At 43.4% G+C, this 22,657-nt stretch overlaps 1 protein-coding gene across 11 annotated transcripts in view; it reads right to left on the bottom strand.

The window, feature by feature from the left end:
• OSBPL3 (oxysterol binding protein like 3) overlaps positions 1–22,657 on the bottom strand; it is a 157,156-nt gene that overhangs the window by 94,601 nt on the left and 39,898 nt on the right. For 7 of the 11 annotated variants that reach the window (XR_009454769.1, XR_009454768.1, XM_059712589.1 and 4 more), the window contains exon 2: positions 11,017–11,067. The exons of 2 other annotated variants lie outside the window; for them this stretch is intronic. The gene's annotated coding sequence lies outside the window, so the exon portion shown is untranslated. Of the gene's footprint in view, positions 1–3,604; positions 3,747–10,998; positions 11,068–22,657 lie in introns of those variants that run through there. 2 more of the 11 variants (XM_059712584.1, XM_059712582.1) reach the window with 2 other exon arrangements.

Below are 22,657 nucleotides of genomic sequence, written 5' to 3' on the forward strand. Positions count from 1 at the left end.
CCCTGGTCAACAAACCTAACCTACCTCCCTTAGAAAGTCATTTACATGAAGCACACAGGTTAGTGTAAGGGCCAGGTAGCTCATCAGGGTGTGTCTGAGTGTGACAGGCCACAAATGGGATGCTGGAAATCTAAAACCAGGCACAAACACTAAGAACCTTTTAACACAAACCTCAAAATGTCTCACATATCATTTGGCATTTGTCTGCAATAGCCTTAGCAGTGGTTGACAGTGCGTTCTCAATGGGTAACTGAGCCACAGAGAACTTCTCTTACTAAGGCCCTGGGGTCAATTGGTACGCGTCCATCCACCTAGGACAGATCCCAGAACCCTTCATCAAGAACACACACCTGGAAGGGGAAGTGGGAACCGAAGTAAAAGTCCTAAGCAGGTACATTTAAATATTGTGAAATGGCAGTTTTATTATTAAATTCAAGAGCCCAAATCCCGAGAACCACGCAGTCCTTCAGTAAGAACACGGCCTTGGCCAGAGATCTATCTGGTTGATCCTGCAGTGCAAAGATCTAGTCTGATTGTACACAAAATTCCCCGAGGGCGATCCCGGCCCAGAAGCCACGTGGTTAATATGGAGGCCAGTGCTTCACTATTGGAGTGCAGCAGAGTAACTGAAAGCAGGAAGAGGGAGGGAGAAAAGACAGGAGACCATCTCACTGGGGCTGTAATGGTCATGAAATGAAAGATCAGCATATAAATCAGAGCTACCCAATAGAACGTTAGGTGCCATCTGACTCAGCAGCCTCTAGCCACATGTGGCTACGGAGCCCTTCAAGTGTGGCCAGTGCTGCCCGGCCGGCATGGCTCAGTGGTTGAGCATCAACCTATGAACCAGGAGGTCGTGGTTTGATTCCTGGTCAGGGCACATGCCCCGGTTGCAGGCTCGATCTCCAGTAGGTGGCGTGCAGGAGGCAGCCGATCAATGACTCTTTCTCACTGATGTTTCTATTTCTCCCTCTCCCTTTCCCTTCCTGTCTGAAATCAATAAAAATATATTTTAAAACAAACAAACAACAACAACAAATGTGGCAGTGCAACTAAGAAACTGAATTTTAAATTGGACTTAATTTTAAATAATTTCAATTTAAATAGCCACATGTAGCTAGTACCTTCCATATCGGACAGCACAGCCTTAGACCACACCATTCTGAGCCACTTACTCCCCCCGCCTTCCCTTCAGCACCAAGCGAGAACATCTCTGACATTTCTGCCCCCTGAAATCTCCCAGGTGTGTTCTCACTCCGTCGGCTCTGAAAATGCCCATGGCTGGCAGACAGACAGCTGAGTCACCACCGTAAGCCATGATGGCCAAAGCTAAACTGTATGAAGTCATTTGGGGAATGTTCTTTCCCATTTCCTCCGTTGTTGGGAGAGAATGAACTAAAGGGTGACGTGGACTATTCGTTTTTCCCATGAGGTCAGCAGGGATTTTAATAAGCCCAACTTCAACTTACAAGTACTTCAAACTGTGTCAGTACAGAGATGAGCTGCACTAAAAGGATCAGACCTTCCGACTCTTACAGCCTCAATTGAAAACCATTGGGAATGTTGCAAAAAGATGTGTGAAGTCCATGTGTCATTTAGGAATAAAATGGCTAAGGAAGATACTCAGTCTTTAAAAAATATTCTGTGACATGAAACAAAAGATTATATTTCAGAACAAAGAAAATATTATCAGTTCAAACAATGACCAGATGCTAATTTTTTTGATAGATGTAAATGTTTAACACTTTCTACTATCTTTACATGGCAGCAAAATCCACCCTCAGCCAGCCAGATGCCTTTTCCCAGAGTGGGTAGGGGAGGATATGGGGAGAGTCCTAAGGGGATTCCCACACAATTTACAAAGTCCTAGAAACAGTTCAGCAAACCTGACCAGTAGCTGTCATTTGGCCTGTTAGCAAGCTGTGAATTTGGCAAGGAAATGTGAAATTCACCAAGAAAATAGGCAATTTCCCAACATTCAAGTGTTTCCATAATCTGATGTCCAATCTACCAACTCAAACTTCTTTCAGTCACTGCCCAATATAATTCCACTATTTCAGGCAAACAGATATTCTTACATAAAAGTTACCCATTCGAGACAGGCATTCTAGTAGAATATAAACTGGTACAGTTTCTTTAGCAGACAATTGGGCAATAGAAAAGTTGTCTTTCAAAAACAAAGGTGATAGGTAACAATTCCCAAAGATAAAACAACTCAGGAAATATGCATCCAGAAGCCCTTTCTTAAAAAACTTAATGACTCAGGACGATGAAGCCCACCAAATAGTAAATTATTAGGAAGGGCAAAGCCATGGGAAAGACTGACAGTTGAAAGTGCATTGATTAGAATTAAATGTGTGGGGGAGTAACCAGAGGAATTATAGCTACTGAGTGTTGAAAGTATAGATTCTAACAAAATAAAAACAAAACAAATGAAAAACATGTGAAATCAGGGGAGGGACCCTGAGCGAAGTGTTAGATTGTTTGCTATGTGCTTATAGCCAGCTCAGCCCATTCTGACTCCCACGCCTCTCTCCTGTGAACCAGGAAAATGAATCCACTAGTATAAGAAATAATCTTTCAGGAAATTGGCCATTTCTTTACCTTTTGTTAAATTCTAAGTAAGATCAAATATTTTACTTTAAAACTATGTTTAGTTTCAGCTCAATCTTTTACAATTATTTCTGCCTATTGTCTATCTATCCATCTCTCTATTCGTCTCTCTCACCATATGTATAGAGGCAAGCTTGAAATAAATGATAACGTTGGTTATTTTCTGGTTAAGACTTTTGGGTAATATTTTAATTTCCCTTTGACGAAAAAGAGGCCACATACCAAACTTGACAAGCTCAGGGGAGGCCTGCATCGCAGATCTTACAAACTCAGAGACCTACAGCAACCGTACAGGAAGGCCTGAAATTAAAATTTCCAAACTGAAAACAAGTCATGACAGGCAGTCGTGCCCTAAACTGGTATCTGCCTTGACAAAGGTCAGTCTTCACCTTAACTGAGACTGTCTATCATCTTTTTGCATCTAGGATAACCTACCTTTGGAATGTCAGAGTAATCCCTTTTCCCAGGGCACAGTTTCTCAACAAAGCATGAGACCAGGGAACTTGTTGCCCAAATACCATTTCCGTGTGCTGTCAATGTTAATTGTTAACTATCGTATCCCAACCAGAGTAAAAGGAGTATGTGTCTCCCGGTTTTACTCTTTAAACAATCCCAGAGATTTCCCCACTTTGCTTTCTCCCACCTCCCTAATCTACCACCAGTAGATTTCATGTAATACTCCTTATGCCTTGCTCCTTTGAAAGTAATGTATAAAATCAACTGCAAAACTGCCATTCTCCAAACACTTTCTCCATCCGTTCAGGTTTTGCTTTCCAGCCATTGTTGTCAATTTAGCTCATATAAATTCATTAAAATTCTCGACAAGTTTTGGACATTTCCAATGTCGACAGACTTTTTCTTTTTTCTTTTTAAAAACAAGGAACACAAATTACTGAACTACAACAAAAACAGCCATTGCTTTTCTGTTCTGTATGGTTCCTTTTCCTAAAACGGTCACCTGATCCACACTTCTCATTTTCTCGGTACTCACCAATCTCAGATCCTGACTCAAACACCTCCAGCAGTCCTCATTCTCTGGCCCTTTTTTCAACAGTAAGCTCCAAGAAGAGAGAATCTGCATAGGTCACACCTCTCCCCGTCATCAAGCTGGGAATGCAGAAACCTCCCAAGAATGTAGATAAGAAACTCAGTGGCTTAAAGGTCTTTTAACTGGAGGTGCGAATGGAAACTATTGACACTGGGAATCCCAGCTGTGCTGTTGTTACACCACAAAGGTGACTCGCCAACACACACAAAGTAGATTTCCTGGTACTCCCAAACTCTCCCCCGCCAAAACCCCCCCCCCCCCCCCGCGCTCCCCCCGCCCTTTTCCCCCCTTCTTTTTCTTTTCCTCTCTCTCTCCCTCTCTTTTAAAGAAAGTTAAATAAACCCTACTAGCTAACTTGGAGGAAAGAAGGCAGAGTGGGTGTCTGGGTGGAGAAGGGAAGATGGAAGAACTGTGAGGTGTAGAGAGTAGGCTATAGCCACATGTGTAACCGTCTTCTCTATCACAGAGCTCCAGGAATGTATTCCAGTCATAAGCTTATCTGACAACTCAGAACAGCTGTCCCTGTTTTGTTTATTCCATAGCAGAAGGCAATGTGTTATCGTCTTGTTAGTTAGTTTATTAATGTTAATAAGAAGAGAGTGAAGGGAAGGCCAGACATTATAAACATGGTCATTTGGGCAGCTTCACCAGGAAGCTACCGCTTCACATTCCCCAGGGAACCACCAATCCATTCCCTGCAGATCACTGGGGAGGGATAGAACAGAGAGGGTGGGCACCTGCACAGTGTAGTCAGGTGACATAGGGAAGGTGCTAGCCTGTCAGTCTAGCCCAGGGAACAATGGATTGGCCAGGGGGTGGGCTCCATCAGAAGCAAGAGAATGAAATCTTGGAAAGTTAAAATCACCAAACACAGAATTCCCTCTCCCTTGCTCACTCCTGCTCTTGCTCTCTCTTGCTCTGTGACCCACACTCACTTGTGCACTTGCCTGTTCTCTCTCCATAGCCATGTGGCCTTGAGCAGCAGCATGGGACCCCACACGCAACCGACTGCAGCTGGGAACACACAGTAGGCTAGCCAGATGCTGGACTGGACTGGACTTTAATATGGAACAGAAATTCTGGGCAGTGGACTTAACTCTGGCCCTGCTGAAGATAAGATTCGACTTTTTCCATGGTGGGAAGGACAGAGATGGGACGTTGGAGGGGAACCCCCTTAATTTTACATCATCAATAAAGCATTCCACAAAACACCATCCGCCAGTGGGGGCTTCAGAAAATTATTTTCCTCGTAGCACCCCAAGAACTCCACTTCCAATGATAACAAATGGTCTCAGTCCATTTGTGTCCCCATCCTGTCCTCCAACTTAAGGAGTATCAGACCAGAAGCTGCAGAAATCAAATTTTACGAGTTCATTAGATCAGGGATTATTTGGCCCCACATAGACCAACCCAGACAAGTAGCACATTAAAAAAGTTAGATCCTGGAAGGTGGGGGATTTTATAAGTTATAGGTACATGTACACAGTGGTGTTTCTGGAGTTTGATTTAAACACCTAATTGGAGCTCTCACTGTTTTGACAGTTCTCTCTGTGAGATCCATGCAGTGTAACAGCAGACATGATCCTTCCTATAAATAGCAACTCAAAAAGACTAAGACGTCAGACTTAGCGTCTGAAAAATAAAGGTGTTTTCCTGCATCATAATCACTCATAACGTACTCTGTTAAATACCAGCCTCACACAGCTCTCTATGGGGAAAAATAAGTCCTCACAGATCAGTTACCTTGGGGAGTGCTGCTGCTACATTCCCCCTCGAAGACACACAACAATGCATATTAACACAGTAAAGGCTCTGAGGGGTTCTGCAGTTATAACAGGCAAACAGCAAAAGCCACATCTGTTAACTTGGTTGAATTTATTCCAAACCTACTTGATCATGGAATCTACTGTTTGAAGTGACACTTACCAACATTCCATCAGCCTGATGATCCTGTCTAACTTTGAAACTCAATTATCCTATGAGTCCATGAAATGGAACTCTTTTAAAGTTTTGTTTACTCGTCATGTAGATAATAGCTTAACACGCACAGGCACCACTTCTTGGCTATGAATCAGGCTCAGAACAGCCAGTAATAACATTTGGATACTCCTTGTTTATAGTTTCATGTCTAGACTTGGGAGGTGCAGAGAGTCATGAGAAGCCATGACTGTCCCACAGAAACCATAAGCGATGTTCAGAGACGGGGGACACAGTTCTCTATTTGACCCAATCTTCCCTAAAAGTCCCCCCTGGTCTGTCATTATCACATAACCGCCCACAAACCTCACTTCCCCAGACCCCTTCCCCGCTTGCTTTCTAAAGCATATTACTCAGACTTAATCTTTCAATTTCAGTCTGAAATTACCCTGAAGAAAAAATGTTATTCTCCTAATTAGCTAGTTATTAATATTAATAATAGGAAGAGAGTGAAGGGGAGGCCAGACAGTATAAGCATGGTCATCTGGGCAGCTTCACCAGGAGAATACAGCTTCATTCTCCCCAGAGAACCCCTGGCCCACACCCTGCAAACTGCTGGGGGAAGGGACAGGACAAAGGGAGAGACGGATGCATGCCTAATAGAGTGGATATCATACGAAAGATGCTTGTCTGTCAGTCTAGCCTGGGGAACAAAGACCATTAGCTAGAAGGGTGGAGCCACTGCAAATGCTCGGAATCTTGGAAGGGTTGAAATCCCTAAAGAGTTCCCTCTCTCTTTGTTCCCTCTCTCTCTTGTTCCATGACACACACTTGCCCGTGGCCTCCCTGTTCTCTCTCATAGCCATGAGGTCTTAAGCAGCTGCATGGGCCATGTGGACCCCCCATGCAATGGACTGCAGCTGGGAACCACGAGCTAAGCTAGCCAGATGCTGAAGTGGACTGGACTTAATCCTAGCCCTGCTGCAGAAAAGACTGGACTTCTTCCATGGCGGGACGAACAGAGATGGGACTCTGAAGAGGAACCCCCTTAATTTTACATCATTAATAACACTTTCCAAAACTCTGAAGAACCAAGATGGCGGCATAGGTTAACGCCGGAGTTTGCTGCTTTGAACAACTACTTCAAAAGTGAAACTAAAAGACGGAAGGAACATCACCCAGAACCACAGGAACGCTGGCTGAGTGGAAGTCCTACAACTAGGAGGAAAGAGAAACGCATACGGACACTCAGAGCGAGCTGGCGGCGGAGGGCGTGGTTGGCGTTTTCAATCGGGAGGGAGTCGCAGACTCTGAGCTCCAGATACAGGCGAGTCTTTAGGGACCCAGACTCAAACGGGAGAAGCGGGACTGTCTGGCTTCGGTCAGAGCGAGTGCAGCTTTCTCTCTGAGCTTTGCAGCGGGTGCTGGGACTCAGAGAGGCAGAGCCCCTGGGGACAGGACTGAGAGCCGCCATAACTGCTCTCTCAGGCCCACCCTGTTGATCCTGTGCGACCCGCCCCGCCCAAGCCCTGCACAGAGGCATTTGCCGGATAGCCTCAGGCAAAGGCTAGATTAGCACCTCCCTAGAGGACAGAAGTTCTCTCACTGCTGACACAGCTGATTCTCATAGCCACTTGGCCTGGAGGTCAAACCCTCCCTGGTATTAGCCACAACAATCAAGGTTTAACTATAAGACTGTGAACAAAGACCACTAGGGAGTGCACCAAGGAAGCATAACAAAATGCGGAGACAAAGAAACAGGACAAAATTGTCAATGGAAGATATAGAGTTCAGAACCACACTTTTAAGGTCTCTCAAGAACTGTTTAGAAGCCGCCGATAAACTTAATGAGATCTACAACAAAACTAATGAGACCCTCGATGTTATGTTGGGGAACCAACTAGAAATTAAGCATACACGGACTGAAATAACAAATATTATACAGACTCCCGACAGCAGACCAGAGGAGCGCAAGAATCAAGTCAATGATTTGAAATGCGAGGAAGCAAAAAACACCCAACCGGAAAAGCAAAATGAAAAAAGGATCCAAAAATGCGAGAATAGTGTAAGGAGCCTCTGGGACAGCTTCAAGCGTACCAACATCAGAATTATAGGGGTGCCAGAAGATGAGAGAGAGCAAGATATTGAAAACCTATTTGAAGAAATGATGACAGAAAACTTCCCCCACCTGGTGAAAGAAATGGACTTACAGGTCCAAGAAGCACGGAGAACCCCAAACAAAAGGAATCCAAAGAGGACCACACCAAGACACATCATAATTAAAATGCCAAGAGCAAAAGATAAAGAGAGAATCTTAAAAACAGCAAGAGAAAGTAACTCAGTTACCTACAAGGGAATACCCATACGACTGTCAGCTGATTTCTCAACAGAAACTTTGCAGGCCAGAAGGGAGTGGCAAGAAATATTCAAAGTGATGAATACCAAGAACCTACAACCAAGATTACTTTATCCAGCAAAGCTATCATTCAGAATTGAAGGTCAGATAAAGAGCTTCACAGATAAGGAAAAGCTAAAGGAGTTCATCACCACCAAACCAGGATTATATGAAATGCTGAAAGGTATCCTTTAAGAAGAGGAAGAGGAAGAAAAAGGTAAAGATACAAATTATGAAAAACAAATATGCATCTATCAACAAGTGAATCTAAGAATCAAGTGAATAAATAATCTGATGAACAGAATGAACTGGTGATTATATTAGAATCAGGGACATAGAAAGGGAATGGACTGACTATCCTTGGGGGGGAAAGGGGTGTGGGAGACTCGGGAAGAGACTGGACAAAAATCGTGCACCTATGGATGAGGACAGTGGGTGGGGAGTGAGGGCGGAGGGTGGGGCGGGAACTGGGAGGAGGGGAGTTATGCGGGGGGGGGGAAGAGGAACAAATGTAATAATCTGAACAATAAAGATTTAATTAAAAAAAATTCTGTATTGTTTAAAAAAATATAATAATAACACTTTCCACAAAAACCCACCCTCCCCTGGGGACCTCAGGAAATTTTTTTCCCTGAGGCACCCCAAGAACTCCACTTCTACCAATAACAGAAACACCTGAAAGGGAAATACATCATCATCTCCAGGAGTGGCACTCAGTTAACTGGACAAACTGCCCAAAAACATCTTGTGGAAAATATATCATAAAGTAAATATTCATGCAACTGTTATGTATGCTTACTTCCTACTTCCAAGAAATCGGCACTATATTTACCAAGGAAAAAAGAACGTGGAATCAACAAAGTAGTCACTTAACAAATGTTTACTGGTCACTTACTATTTGGTCAAGTACTTCTAAACATTGGTGATAAAGCAGTGAATGAAATCTGAAACACTGTACTACAAACAATACCACAGAATAGACTAGAAAATTCAGTAGTACCAAAACATATGACATTTTTGGAGAAAGTTTCTAAACAGAAGAAGGCTGACTTCAAGGAAGAGAACAGAACTGTCTTACAAGGTACAAGGAAAGTTTTTATACCCATGAGAAGGGCATGGGAAAGGCAACAGATAATTTATTTTGTATCTATCATTTCCCAGGTGCCACACTAGATGTGTGTATTGGTGTGTGTGTGTATACTTTTTTAATTCTCAGAATTATCCTTTAACTTCAGTTTTAAGCTTCATTTTATAGTTAAGAAACTGAGATGACCTAGTGGTCAAACTTTTGTAATATGCCTGATTCCAAATCTATACTTTTTATATAAGAACTAGATGCCTGATGCACAAAATTCATGCAAGAGTAGACCTTCCTTCCCCCGGCTGCCGGAACTGGCTTCCCTCTGGCACCTGGGACCCAGGCTTCCCTCTGGCCACCCACAGGCTCCTGGGACCCGGGCTGGCTTCCCTCTGGCCACCCACAGGCTCCTGGGACCTGGGCTGGCTTCCCTCTGGCCGCCCGCAGGCACCTGGGACCTAGACTTCACTCCCGCCCCAGCTCAGTCCAGAAGGACATCCAGAATCAAGTCCGGTCTAATTAGCATATTACCCTTTTATTATTATAGATAGTGAGTTTATACCTGAAACTGAATTCACGGCCAATTCAAAGCAACAGTTCTAATATGAATTTATGATGACAGAGAAAAGATATCTCAAAGAATGTGAGGGAGAAGAGTGGATATCAACATCATATCAAAAAAATAATCTTCACAAATTTGTAGAACTCATACTTCATTCTTGCAAAACTTACCACAAAGCTACAAGAATCAAGATAGTGTGTACTGGCATACAGACATATAGATAAAATGGAACAGAATTGAAAATGCAGAAATTAAACTCTCACATGGATGGCCAATTCATTTTAGACAAAGGAGCCAACACAATTCAATGGAGGAAAATAGGCTTTTCAACAAATGGTACTGGGAAAAGTGTATTATTTTCACATGCAAAAGGATGAAGTTGAATCCCTACTTTATACCACATACAAAAATTCACTCAATATGGTCCAGTGATTTAAATGTAAGAGCTAAAACTATAAAACAATTGAAAGAAAACATAGGGGTTAATTTTCCTGATCTTGGATTAGGTCATCTTGTCTTAGCTATGACACCTAGAGCAAAAGCAATAAAAGAAAAAAATAGTAAGTTGGACCTCATCAAAATTTTAAAATTTTATGTTTCAAAAGATAAACATCAAGAGAATGAAAAGACAACCCAAGAATGGGAGAAAATTTCTGCAAATCATATATCTATATGGGTCTAGTATCCAGAATATATAAGGAACTCTTACAACTCAACAATGAAAAACAACCCAATTTTTCAAATGGGCAAAGGACTTAAATAGACATTTCTCCAAAGAAGATGCACAGATGTTCAATAAGCACATGAAAAAATGCTCAACATCATTAACCATGAAAAAAATACAAACTATAACTACAAAAAAAATATAGACAAGCAAACAAACATGCAGATAATAACAAGTGCTAGCAAGGTTGTGGATAAATTGGAACTCACACATTTTGGTGGGAATGTATACTTTGGGAAACCATCTGGCAGTTCCTTAAAGTGTTAAACATAGTTACAAAATGAGAAAGCAATTCTGCCCCTGGGTATATACTCAAGATACTTTAAAACGTATGCCCAGACAAAACTTTGTACAAGAATGTTCATGTCATCATAATTCATAATAGTCAAAAAGTGAAAAAACCCAAATGTCTATCAACTGATGAACAGATAAACAAAAAGTGGAATATCCGTATGTTATAAATTAAATGTCTGTATCATCCCAAATTCATATGCTGAAGTCTGATCTCCATGTGATGGTATTTGGAGGTAGAGCCATTGTGAGATAATTAGGTCAGGAGGGGGGAACCCTCAGGAATGGGATCAGTGCTTCTACAGAAAGAAAGCTTGCTTCCTCTCTCTGCTCTCAGCATTGTGATACAAGATAATAGGCATCTACAAACCAGGAAGTAGGCTCTCACCAGACAATGGCCTCACTGGCACCTTGATCTTGGACTTCTCAGTCTCCAGAACTGTAAGAAATAAATGTTTGTGGTTTAGGCCAACCAGTCCAAGGTAATCTTAATAATATAAGGGTAATATGCTAATTAGACTAGATGTCTTCCAGACATCATTCTGGACATCCTTCCTGATGAAGCTGGGGCCGGAGGGAAGCCCAGGTCCCAGCTGCCAGAGAGAAGCCGTTGCCGGCAGCCCAGATCCTGGGTGCCAGGGGGAAGCTGGTGCTGGCAGCCAAGGAAAGGAAGACCTACTCATGAATTTTCATGTATCCAGCCTCTAGTCCTATATAATAAAAGGCTAATATGCAAATCGACCAAATGGCAGAACGACCGGTTGCTAGGAGCTGCCCCCTGGTGGTCAGTGCACTCCCACAGGGGGAGCGCCACTCAGCCAGAAGCCAGGCTCACGGCTGGCAAGCACAGCGGCAGTAGCAGGAGACTCTCCTGCCTCCATGGCAGCGCTAAGGATGTCTGACTGCCCAAGGGGAGCAGGCCTAAGCCATCAGTTGGACATCCCCCAAGGGCTCCCGGACTGCGAGAGGGAGAAGGCCGGGCTGAGGGATGCGCCACCCCCCCTTTACAAATCTCATGCACCAGGCCTCTAGTTTGTTATAACAGCCCAAACTAACTGACCCTACAATGGAATATTATTAAGCTATGAAAAGGAATAAAACACTGCGTCATACTAAGCATGGATGAACATTGAAAATATTATGCTAAATGAAGAAAGATGAACAAAACAGGCCACATATTATATGATTTCATTTATATAAAATGTCCATAATGAGAAAATCTATAGAAACAGAAAGTTGTGTTTGCCTGGGCCTAAAGGTAGGGGGAAATAGGAAGTATGGGAATTCTTTATTTTTTTAAAATTTCTTTATTGATTAAGGTATTACATATGTGTCCTCATCCCCACATTGCCTCAACTCCCCCACTCATGCCCTCACTCCCCTGTTGTCTGTGCCCATTGGTTAGGCTTATATGCATGCATACAAGTCCTTTGGTTGATTGGGAATTCTTTTAGGGGTGATGAAAACATATTGGGCTTAGTGGTGGTGGCTGCACAATTTTGTGAATGTACTAAAAAATGAATCACTGACTTATACACTCTAAAAGGGTAAAACTTGTCATATGTGAATTGTATGTCAACTTAAAAAATCCTTCCCTCCCAAAAATAATCTTTGAATCAAATAGAATCAATTACTCAGCTTCTTCCACAAAAACCACTGGCATTGAGGTGAATCTAATTTTGCTGAGTCAGATATATGACACTGGGATCTAGTCCTAAGATTCAGAAGAGAACTATTCTGAGTTCTGAAAGAGATGAAGAAAGCTCCAATAAGAAAGTTTTGAGAACTCCACCATGACTGCTTTATAATATCATACTTAACTGAAAACAAATGAGCTACATAATATCAACATGGGAGCTTACAATTTCATATCAGTTCACATAAAGCCTGAACCTATATGCGCTAATGAACTCATGGAAAGGAAAGAATGAAATAGCAAGGTCAAAGTCAACTTCAACATGTGGAAACACCAATACAAATGATAACAAGACTTGTCCACCCGGGGCTGCCATACTGGTCATCGGAGAACTCTAACAGGTCACCAAGACTCCTCCTCAGGTGAGAGGCTGCTGACAGTCGTGTCCAGAAATAAAACATGGGGTCCTCCAAGAGCCTGAAGGCCCTCTTCTCCCCTGGCAGGCAGTATCAGCTTAGATCACCGAGGGCCTATCTACAAGCAACCAGGGGTCTGACTAAAGCCCTCACAGAAAGACTAGAAGCCAAATCTAGATGTGACGTTAAAATGACCTGTAAGCTCCAAAACAATTGCTTGATCTTTGATCTGTCTGCTTGCTTTACATTTAGCAAAGGTTCACATTAAAAAAAAAAGTTACCACAACTCTACTTCTCAGAAATACCACCATGTAGGTTAAAACAGAGACATGTATGTGCTCAGTATTCACTAGTCAAACCATCACGAGTCAAAAGAACCCAAGCTAATGCAAAGCCTGAATTTCACTGTCTGCAGTTAAATGAGCAAGGTAAATAAAGCAAGCACAATCACGAATCATCTCAACTTTTGGGAGGTTTTGTTCCAAAGGGTAATTATGAATCAGCTATTTGAAACTCAAAACACTTTTTCATAGAAATCTGTTATCTCATGGCCATGTACCCATGGGACCCAGAGAGATCTGTGCCATGCACTTGAAACAGAGCTGATGGCACTTACAGAGTGAAATTGCCTTCCAAATTCAACTCCAGAACGAACCTCAGAGTGGCAGTTCCCTGTCTACAGCATCGGGAAGTAGGGTGCACACCCTCTGGTCCCATCATTCACCAGGTATCCTAAGCCAGTGGGCAAATACAAACCATGTCCACCGTGGGAATCCCATCCCACTGCTATTCAGACATACAAAACCATTCACGAGAATTCTATAAGGCTGGGAGTGTCTGTAACATTTTGCTACTCTCCCAAAATACTAATTTCAATAAATGTCTGCTTATCTGGAAATGAAAGCAAACAAACAAATTCTCATTATAGGGTTTTTTTAAACTTTTTGTTGAAGTACAACATTCATACAGAAAGTCCAACTGCTGGATTAAAAAAAAAAATTCTTAGGAAAGATACATGAAAAGTCATGACTTCTGGCAGCTTCTAGATGATTCTTATAGTCAATAAAGCTTTTTATCACCATTATGTCCTCCCCCCAGCAGGCACCACAAGCACATTTGTGGAATCTCTGTACCTTTAACACCATTAGTGTTGTGGATGTAATTCATTTTTAAAATACCCTAGAATAGCCTACATACACTGCAATAGGGAATAATGGGATTGGCCAGGCCTCAGAGAAGGTATTGTTTAGATAGAAATAGAAAATAGATGGTTTAAAAATAGTAACGAAAACGACCCATAAATGCTGAGTGTCTGGACTAGGTTACCAAGGGCCCCAACAGAACACAGTGAGGTGAACTGGGCACAGCACACTCGGGTGTTAGAAGGGCAGGCTTGCCCTTGCCACGGCGTGACCTGACCAATCTGCCTCTTCATGCTATGACCTCCTCAACCAGGAAACTATTCTCACGCAGGGAGCTGTGTGGCTGAGTGACAAGGCTGGGAGGGAAATCAAGTTTTCAGTGAATACTTTGGTGCCTTTAGAATGTGGCTTCACTAATACGTATTGTTTATTAAATAATTAAAGACACAGAATGCATTATGTGATTCATCTTTGCAATAAACCCCAAATGAGAGTCGGGAAATTTGTAATAACTCGGGCCACGCTCCCTACCCTCTCCCACCCTCCCTGACCCCTCTGCTGGCTCTCTGTTGGCTTACACGGAGCTGACAACTCGGCCCCCAGTCCTCAGCCTGACCTCATTCTAGCCTGACCACCTGGTCCTGACTCAGAGCCTTGCTGTCAACCCTGCTATTTGTGCTTAATCCCCAGCCCTGCTTCAGGGTTTCAGGTCAAGGATCTCTGTCCCCGTCCCCAACCCCAACCCCTACAACCAGGCCATATTCTCAGTGACTCTGAGCTTCTTGGGAAAAGTGACGATCATCCTCCTTAGGGAAAACCACATCATTAACTCTGAATACAAAGTAAGCTAATCAGCTAAGGGTCAATACAGAAGGAGGGAAAGGGCAGGTTTGAGTTAGTTTTAGGAGAAGAAAAGAAAAAAGAGCAAACATATAAGTATGACCATCAGAGATTCTCTGAAATATAACTCCCCCAATGGCCCGCCCCCTCACACACACACAGTATCAGCAATGGAACCAATTAAGCAAATTATTTTTCATCTTTGGAGCGCAAATCTAATCCTAGATGATACTTTCCATCAATTATGCTAGATTCTCTATCAACAGAGGGTCTTCGCCAATCTCAGTTCTTTCTTTAAAAGGCCCACAAAAGAACCCAAGACCCGCTTGCTGAGTTATCTCTGCAGAGAGGAGCTCATCATGACTGGAGGTCAGGACACGGGCACCTGTAAGAGGGGCGCCTCTCCTCAGAGGACCGCCCTCCCTGTGCTCAGCCCCTCCCCTCCCCAGCTACTGGGATGACCCAACCCTAAGGCAGCCACTGCACTGACCACGCTGAGCCAACCAGATTCACAGAATTTCGGGGACAAGTGGGACTACTGTGGGGAGCTACTTTTAGCCACATGCAGAGATGAGAGACTGGAAAGGCAGAAAGAGAGAGCGGGTGAGAGACAGCCAATGGGACATCAGTGATCTCAGCCTCATCAGCTGCCCCGAGGCTATAGGAGCAGCTCACCAACCTGAAGGTAGTCACAAGGTGTTCACATCCCACAAGATCCCCTTCTCCCAGGACATTTAGATCCGCAACTATGCTGCTCCAGGAATCAGACTGTCCTGGCTCAGGTTGTTTGTTCTCCCTTCTTAGCGATAATACAAATCAACTACAAATAGCCGTTATCAGTGTCCTCCCTTTATGTCTTATGTGCCTACATATGTATATAAAGGGGACAAGGGAGGGGGCATAGCAATTTATCTTTTTTTTTTTTAATCCTCACCCAAGGACATTTTTCCATTGATTTTTTTTTTTTTTTTTTTTTTTTTTAGTGAGAGTGGAGGGAAAGGAGGTGGGGGGGGGGGTAGAAAGAGAAACATCAATGTGAAAGAGACACATTGATTGGTTGCTCCTTTTCCTGAAGATTCGAATTCAGCAGTCCTGGGACCTAGGTATGGATGTTTTTTAAAAGATGATTAAAATGTACAGGATTGAGGATTACCACGTTACAGAAGGAAGTCTTGAGGCTTCTGTATTGCACACAGTTCCCGTAACTACCACCACAGTTCCCCGCTCCGGCACACCAATCCTCCTGCCTGCAGTTACACACACACACACACACACACACACACACACACACACACACACACGGGCCTTGAGGCTGTGCAGCAGGCCCCGCCCCACTGTGAGCGTGGTAGAGCCGCCATACCCAGGTCATAGTTCAGATGAGGCTTTCTTTCCATCCATTCCTGCCTAACATTCCCAGATACACAGGAAATAAAGAGAAAGGCATCTAAGCATATCCCTGCAGAAAATCATCAAGGCACAGAGGAACACAGCAAGAGCAGAAAGGAGCAAAGGAATTACAAACCAGCCAGAAAACAGTGAACACAATGTAAAAGGACTAAATTCTTCAATCAAAAGACAGAGAGTGGCTGAATGGATAAAAACAACCATCTATTTGCTGCCTTCTCACTTCAGATGTAAGGACACACACAGAATGCAAGTGAAGGGATGGAAAGAGGTTTTCCATGCAAATGGAAACCAAAAGAAAGCTGGGGTAGAAATACTTACCTCAGACAAAGTAGACTTTAAGACAAAGACTGTCTAAGTGACAGAGAAGGTCACTGTATAATGATAAAGGAGTCAATCCAACAAGAGTGTATAATACTTATAAACATTATGCACCCAACATAGGAGCACCTAAATATATAGAGCAAATATCAACAGACCTAAAGGAGAAAATAGACAGCAATACAATAATAGTAGGAAACTTTAATGCTCTACTTTCTCAACGAATAGAGCATCCAGACAGCAAATCAATAAGGAAGCATTGGCCTTAAATTCCACGTTAGACCAGAGGGACTTAACATTCCCAGGCGAGCACACACAGGCTGCCCTTGCACATACCTGTCGTAGCAACTGTATCATAAACATATTTGTTTGCATGTCTTCTCTTTTTACCGAATTATAAGCTCCTAGAGGACAGATGCTCTTCTTTCTCATCTTTATATCCTGCTGTCCAGCAAAATGCCTGTCATCTCATAGGTAGTCAAATGTTCAGTGAATAAACTAATAAACGGACCCATGTGGAAGTCATACAGGCACAACTATATCAAATACTGGGGTGCTGTTTTGTTTTAGTTGAGCAAAAGAACACTTGGATGAATATAATCCTTAAATGTTATTTATTAGATGGCCCATAATGTGCCCTGGGTTCTAAAAGTTACTTAATAATTCTCCAGCACACCAAGGAGAAAGCTCTCAGCAATCTTTAACTCAGTTAGAAGCAATGCTAAATTCATCTTATGTCTAGACCTCACTTCAAGTGGACTCATGTGACTTTAGTTCTAGCCTTAGACATCGCTGAACAAAATAAAATGTCTGAGAGATGCTGGCAGGGGAGTTGGCAAGACAAAGATATATCATATACACGCCCTTTAAGGGTTTTCTGAATAGCACTTTGCTAAGCTACAGGCTTGCAGGATTTAAAATATGACTCAGAACACCAACTGTGATGCCAATGCTTTTATTTTTGGATTTTTTAGCAGAGAATATGGCTATAAAGTGAACCTATTCAGTCTACAAATTCCCTAAATTTCCTTCTAGAGAATCGGAAAGCATTTGGCATTTCTCCAGGGATCATTTTATTGGCATATATAGTTGTGCTGGTAAATTTTTGTAACTAAAGAAGAATTAATAACTGAAGCTTTAAATGATTCCCATGATATCCTCAAGCACAGACGAAACTTGCTCATGGAAATGTACATGGGTGGATTGTTCAGTTTTCTTTTTTTCCACAATGAAACGCTGGCTTGTCGTTATACCTGTGATCTCAGGCAAGTGGCAAGGGACAATAACAGAAGGACCACAGTTCTGAGAGAGAAAATGAGATCAGAGAAAATTCAATGGCATGGTAAAAATAATTTATGCTTTATACCAACTATGCTTTGCTATTCAACACCTTCGCTCCTCATTATGCTCTTAAATCAACTTTATTGAGGTACAATTTATATACAATAAAATGCACCCCTTCTAAGAGCACAGTTTAATGAATTTGGACAAATGCACATGTCTATGTAACCACAACCTCAAACAAACATATATGAACATCTCCTTCACCCCAGAAGTTCCATCCTGGCCTTCTGTAATCAAGTCCCACCACAGTGATCTCCCTAGTTTCTATCACTATCAATTAGTCTTGTTTGTTCTACAACTTCATATAAATGGACTCACAGAATATGCTTCTTTCTCTCAACATAATGTTTTTGAGTTCCAGCCACAGTGTTGCTAGTATCAGCAGTCCCTTCCTTTTCATTGCTGAATAGTATTCCATTATATAAATATACCACAATTTATCAATTCACCAGTTGATGAACATGAGCTGTTTCCACCTTTCAGTTGTTATGATAAAGCTGTATTTAACATACAGGCCTTTGTATTGGGTAAATGCGAAAGAACAGGCCATCGGATAAAAGTGCTTCACACTAGAAACTGCCAAACTGTTCTCCAAAGTAGCTGTGTCTTTTTCCGTTCCCACCAGCCATGCCTGACAGCTCAGTTGTTCCATATCCTCAGCAACACTTGGTAATGACAGTCTTAAATTTTAGCCATGCTAGTGGGTGTAGGTGGACCTCACACAAGGTAGAAAATCTGTTTCCTTCAACATTCAACATTTCCCTCTGTCTATAAAACACAGACAATCCTATCTAATAAAAGAGAAACATGGTAATTAGCCGTACATCCGCTACCCTTCCCATTGGCTAATCAGGGTGATATGAAAATTAACTGCCAGCCAAGATGGCCGCCGGCAGCTAGGCAGCTTGAAACTAACATGAGGCTTGCTTGCTTCAGTGATGGAGCACTCCAACGTTCCCCGCCTGCCTTGCCGGCCTCTGAGCTTGCAGTCTGAAACATTGTTACAAATATAGAAGCTAAACAAAACCCCAGAAACCTGCTTTCAGCCAGCCGGGATCTCAGAGCTGGAGTTGAAACACTGTTTCGATTATAGAACCCAAACAAACCAGATACCTGCTTTCAGCAGCAGAGGCCTCAGAGCTGGAGCCAGAGCTAAAGCTGGCCCAGAATTAAAAAAGAAAAAAAGAAAAAAAGCAGCAGTTGGGAGCGTCAGTCACCCGCCAGCCTGAAAACAGCCCTCAGCCCCTCACCCAGACTGGCCAGGCACCCCAGTGGGGACCCTCCCCCTGAAGGGTGTGTGACCAGCTGCAAACAGCCATCATCCCCTCATCCAGGCTGGCCAGGCACCCAAGCAGGACCGCCACCCTGATCCAGGACACCCTTCAGGGCAAACCAGCTGGCCCCCACCTGTGCACCAGGCCTCTATCCTATATAGTAAAAGGGTAATATGCCTCCCAGCACCAGGATCAGCGGAGCCAAGTGGCCTCCTGGCACCAAGATCAGCGTGACAGGGGGCAGCGCCCAAACCCCCTGATCGCCCTGCGGCTCTGTGTGTGACGGGGCGGGGCCACAACCTCCTTATCCACCCTGCTCTGTTCGTGACAGGGGAAGGTGCCCCAACCCCCTGAACAGCCCTGCTCTGTGCCTGATAGGGGGGAGCTCCCCAACCCCCTGATCTCCCTGTGGCTCTGTGTGTGACAGGGTGCGGCTCCCCAACCCCCTGATCGGCCCTGCTCTGTGTGTGACAGGGTGCGGTGCTCCCCCCCACCCCCCAAGGGCCCTGCTCTGTGTGTGACTGGGTAGAGCTATAACCTCCCCATCGACCCTGCCCTGAGTGTGAGAGTGGCGGGACCCCAACCCCCTGATCTGCCCTGCTCTGTGTGTGACAGGGGGCGGTGCCCCAACTCCCCTATCGGCCCTACTCTGTGAGTGACAGGGGGAGCTCCTCAACCCCCTGATCGGCCCTGCTCTGTGCGTGACAGCGGGGAGCTCCCCAACCCCCTGATTGACCCTGCTCTGTGCGTGACAGGGTACGGAGCCCCAACCCCCCTGATTGGCCCTGCTCTGTGCGTGACAGGGGGTGGCGCCGCAACCTCCCCATCGACCCTGCCTTGAGTGTGACAGGGGACGGTGCCCCAACCCCCCAATCGGCCCTACCCTGAGCGTGACTGAGGGTGGCATCGCAACCTCCCCATCGACCCTGCCTTGAGTATGACAGGGGGCGGCACCCCAACTCCCCAATCGGCCCTGCTCTGAGCCCGACCAGGGGCTGCACCTAGGGATTGGGCCTGCCCTCTGCCACCCGGGAGCAGGCCTAAGCCAACAGGTCGTTATCTCTCGAGGGGTCCCAGACTGCGAGAGGGCACAGGCCGGGCTGAGGGACCCCCCACACCCCGAGTGCACAAATTTTTGTGCAGCGGGCCTCTAGTCTATCTATATAAAAGGCTAATATGATAAGCGTCCCTCCCACCTTCCGACCGGTTGCTATGATGCGCACTGACCACCAGGGGACAGACGCTCAACTCAGGAGCTGCCATGATGCGCACAGAGAAACGGCACCAAAAACCTGGCACCCACAACACAACACTCGGCTTCCCCCAAGTGTGACACAGGCCTCACCACCACCACGGAGGGACAGCCCACCAAATCGCAGCCAATGCTGCCCAGACCCCATGGCACAATATGCGGCCCCCAGCCCAGCCCAGCCTGGAAATGGTCACTGTGGGCACCGAGTAATGATGTCATGTAGCAATGCCCAGCTCCCTCTCCCTAGCAACAACTAGCCTCCTTGCAGTTTCTTCAGCTCAGGAACAGACTTGCTTTATAGCCAGGTGGAAGCATTTCACATTTTAACCAAATGTCTGTGAAGTGTTTTCCCGTGCCTCACCTCATTTGATCCTCACAGAAGTCCTGGAGTAAGTATATAGGAGACTCGGGAGAATCCTATTTTCTTTTCATTAGCCGGAAAACAGAGATTTAGAAGTTTAGAAACTTGACCCAACTGAAAAGAAGCAAGAAATGCTGGACTTTGAAAATAACTTCAGGTTTTCTCACTGCACAAAATATAGTCAAACACTGCTTAAGTTAAATAGTTTACCCTTTGTTCTCCCTGCATGATCTACAATAATAATCTGCTTCATGTTGATATTTACTGCTGTGTTGCTGACAATTACCTGAAAGAGAAGTTGGGGTGCTTCACTGAGCTAGAAAAAGTTTAGCTAAATCAGAAAGCAGGTCTAATTAAGCAAGTTTATTATATATATATATATATATATATATATATATATATATATATATATATATGGCTAAGTTGACTCATGCATGCATGCTACACATAAAGCTCTCATTGGCGCCAATCGCATGTGTGTGTTTCCATCTGTCATTGTCGACTGTGAATTTGGTTGAAACTTCTATTGTAGAGAAAGGGCGAATAGCAATATTAAAATATTTCTTCTAATTAATTTCCTTACAATGTGCACGAATTCGTGCACTGGGCCACTAATATAGTATAATGAAAACATCACTGGATCAGAGTATGAAGTCTTAAATTTTATCACCAAATTTGTCACTAAAAAGTTTATTAATGCTGTAAAAACCACCTATCCCAACCTCATTTTCCCTGTCTATATAAAATGGTTAAGTTGGACCAAATGAGACAAATTGTTTTCCTAAAAAATAAAAAGGATATAAATAAGGTTTACTAAAAGCAATATGTTGTCCCACAGTTTTCAAAGAAATTTTGTATATATCCTATTTAATGCCAAAGGAATAGAACAGCACATATTTATTTAAAAAGAGGAACAAGAATTCATCAGGAGAGGAGATTTTATTCAATGAAAGGCTCCGCTTTGCCTGATGCTCCAAAGCTGGTTTGCCAAGTCAGTGAACCTTAATAATCCCTTTTATAGTCATCTGAGCTTAATTCCAAATTATACCTGTTTTTAAAAAACTTTATGCTTCAAAAAGCACAACCCATCACCTTTGTTCATTCATGTTTTGCTCACTAAGCTTTGAATTCTGGGGAGTGACTCAATCGGCACACCATTGGAATTCATCTGCCATTTTGCCTTGTGCATATACAATATTTCTTTGCTATTTTTAAGCCTTATCTATCTAGCAATGTATGGAAACTAGGCAAATTCCAACAGTCAGTCCTCATCCTTTGGGTTCCGTAAGGCAAGATGAGAGTAAAGGTGAAGGCAAAGTGAAAGATAAAGGCAGGAAAATATCATACATTCTTCATGAGGAAACTTGAGTCAGAAGAACAGATGAATGGTAATCAACGGTCAGGAAGAAATGCATGGCCAAACACTAAAGAACACCAGTTTTCAGTTCCAAAGGAAAACAAATTGCAACTAAAACAACTGGTGTTCAAGGGAAAACGAGAAAAAAACATTTTTTATCTTCAATTTCTCTCTAAACAAACAAATTATATATTGCCTATCCAAGATTCAGATTACACTTGACAAAGGTTTTCCATATCTTGTTCTAAAGATATCTCAGAATATGCCAGCAGAAACAGAAGAAACTTTTTATCGCTGACAACAAAAAACACACACATGGGTTTCAGTAGGAGTCTATTTCAACATGAGTGGAAGAAGTTGAGTTGCAGCTTAAAAAATATCTCATCAAGTATTTAAAAATATGCAGTGTACTTCCAAGGGCCTTTACCTATTGAGGAAATGGAAAATTACCCAACTGCTATCAATTCAGTCAGGCATTAACCTTTCCTGGGTCACTAATCTCTTTAAAAATCTAATGAAAGTTATGGTCTAGTCTTACCAGAAAAATGATCAGATGGCCTTGCATAATCCCAAGATGTCCCTGTCTCTTCCACTGAGACTTTAAGGGTTTAGGCACCTTAGGTTTAGATGAGGGACCCCTGATTACATAAATTCATCAATGAGATTTCTGCTGACACTCACT

Source organism: Myotis daubentonii, chromosome 10 (genome assembly GCF_963259705.1).
Source record: "Myotis daubentonii chromosome 10, mMyoDau2.1, whole genome shotgun sequence".
Taxonomy (NCBI): Eukaryota; Metazoa; Chordata; class Mammalia; order Chiroptera; family Vespertilionidae; genus Myotis; species Myotis daubentonii.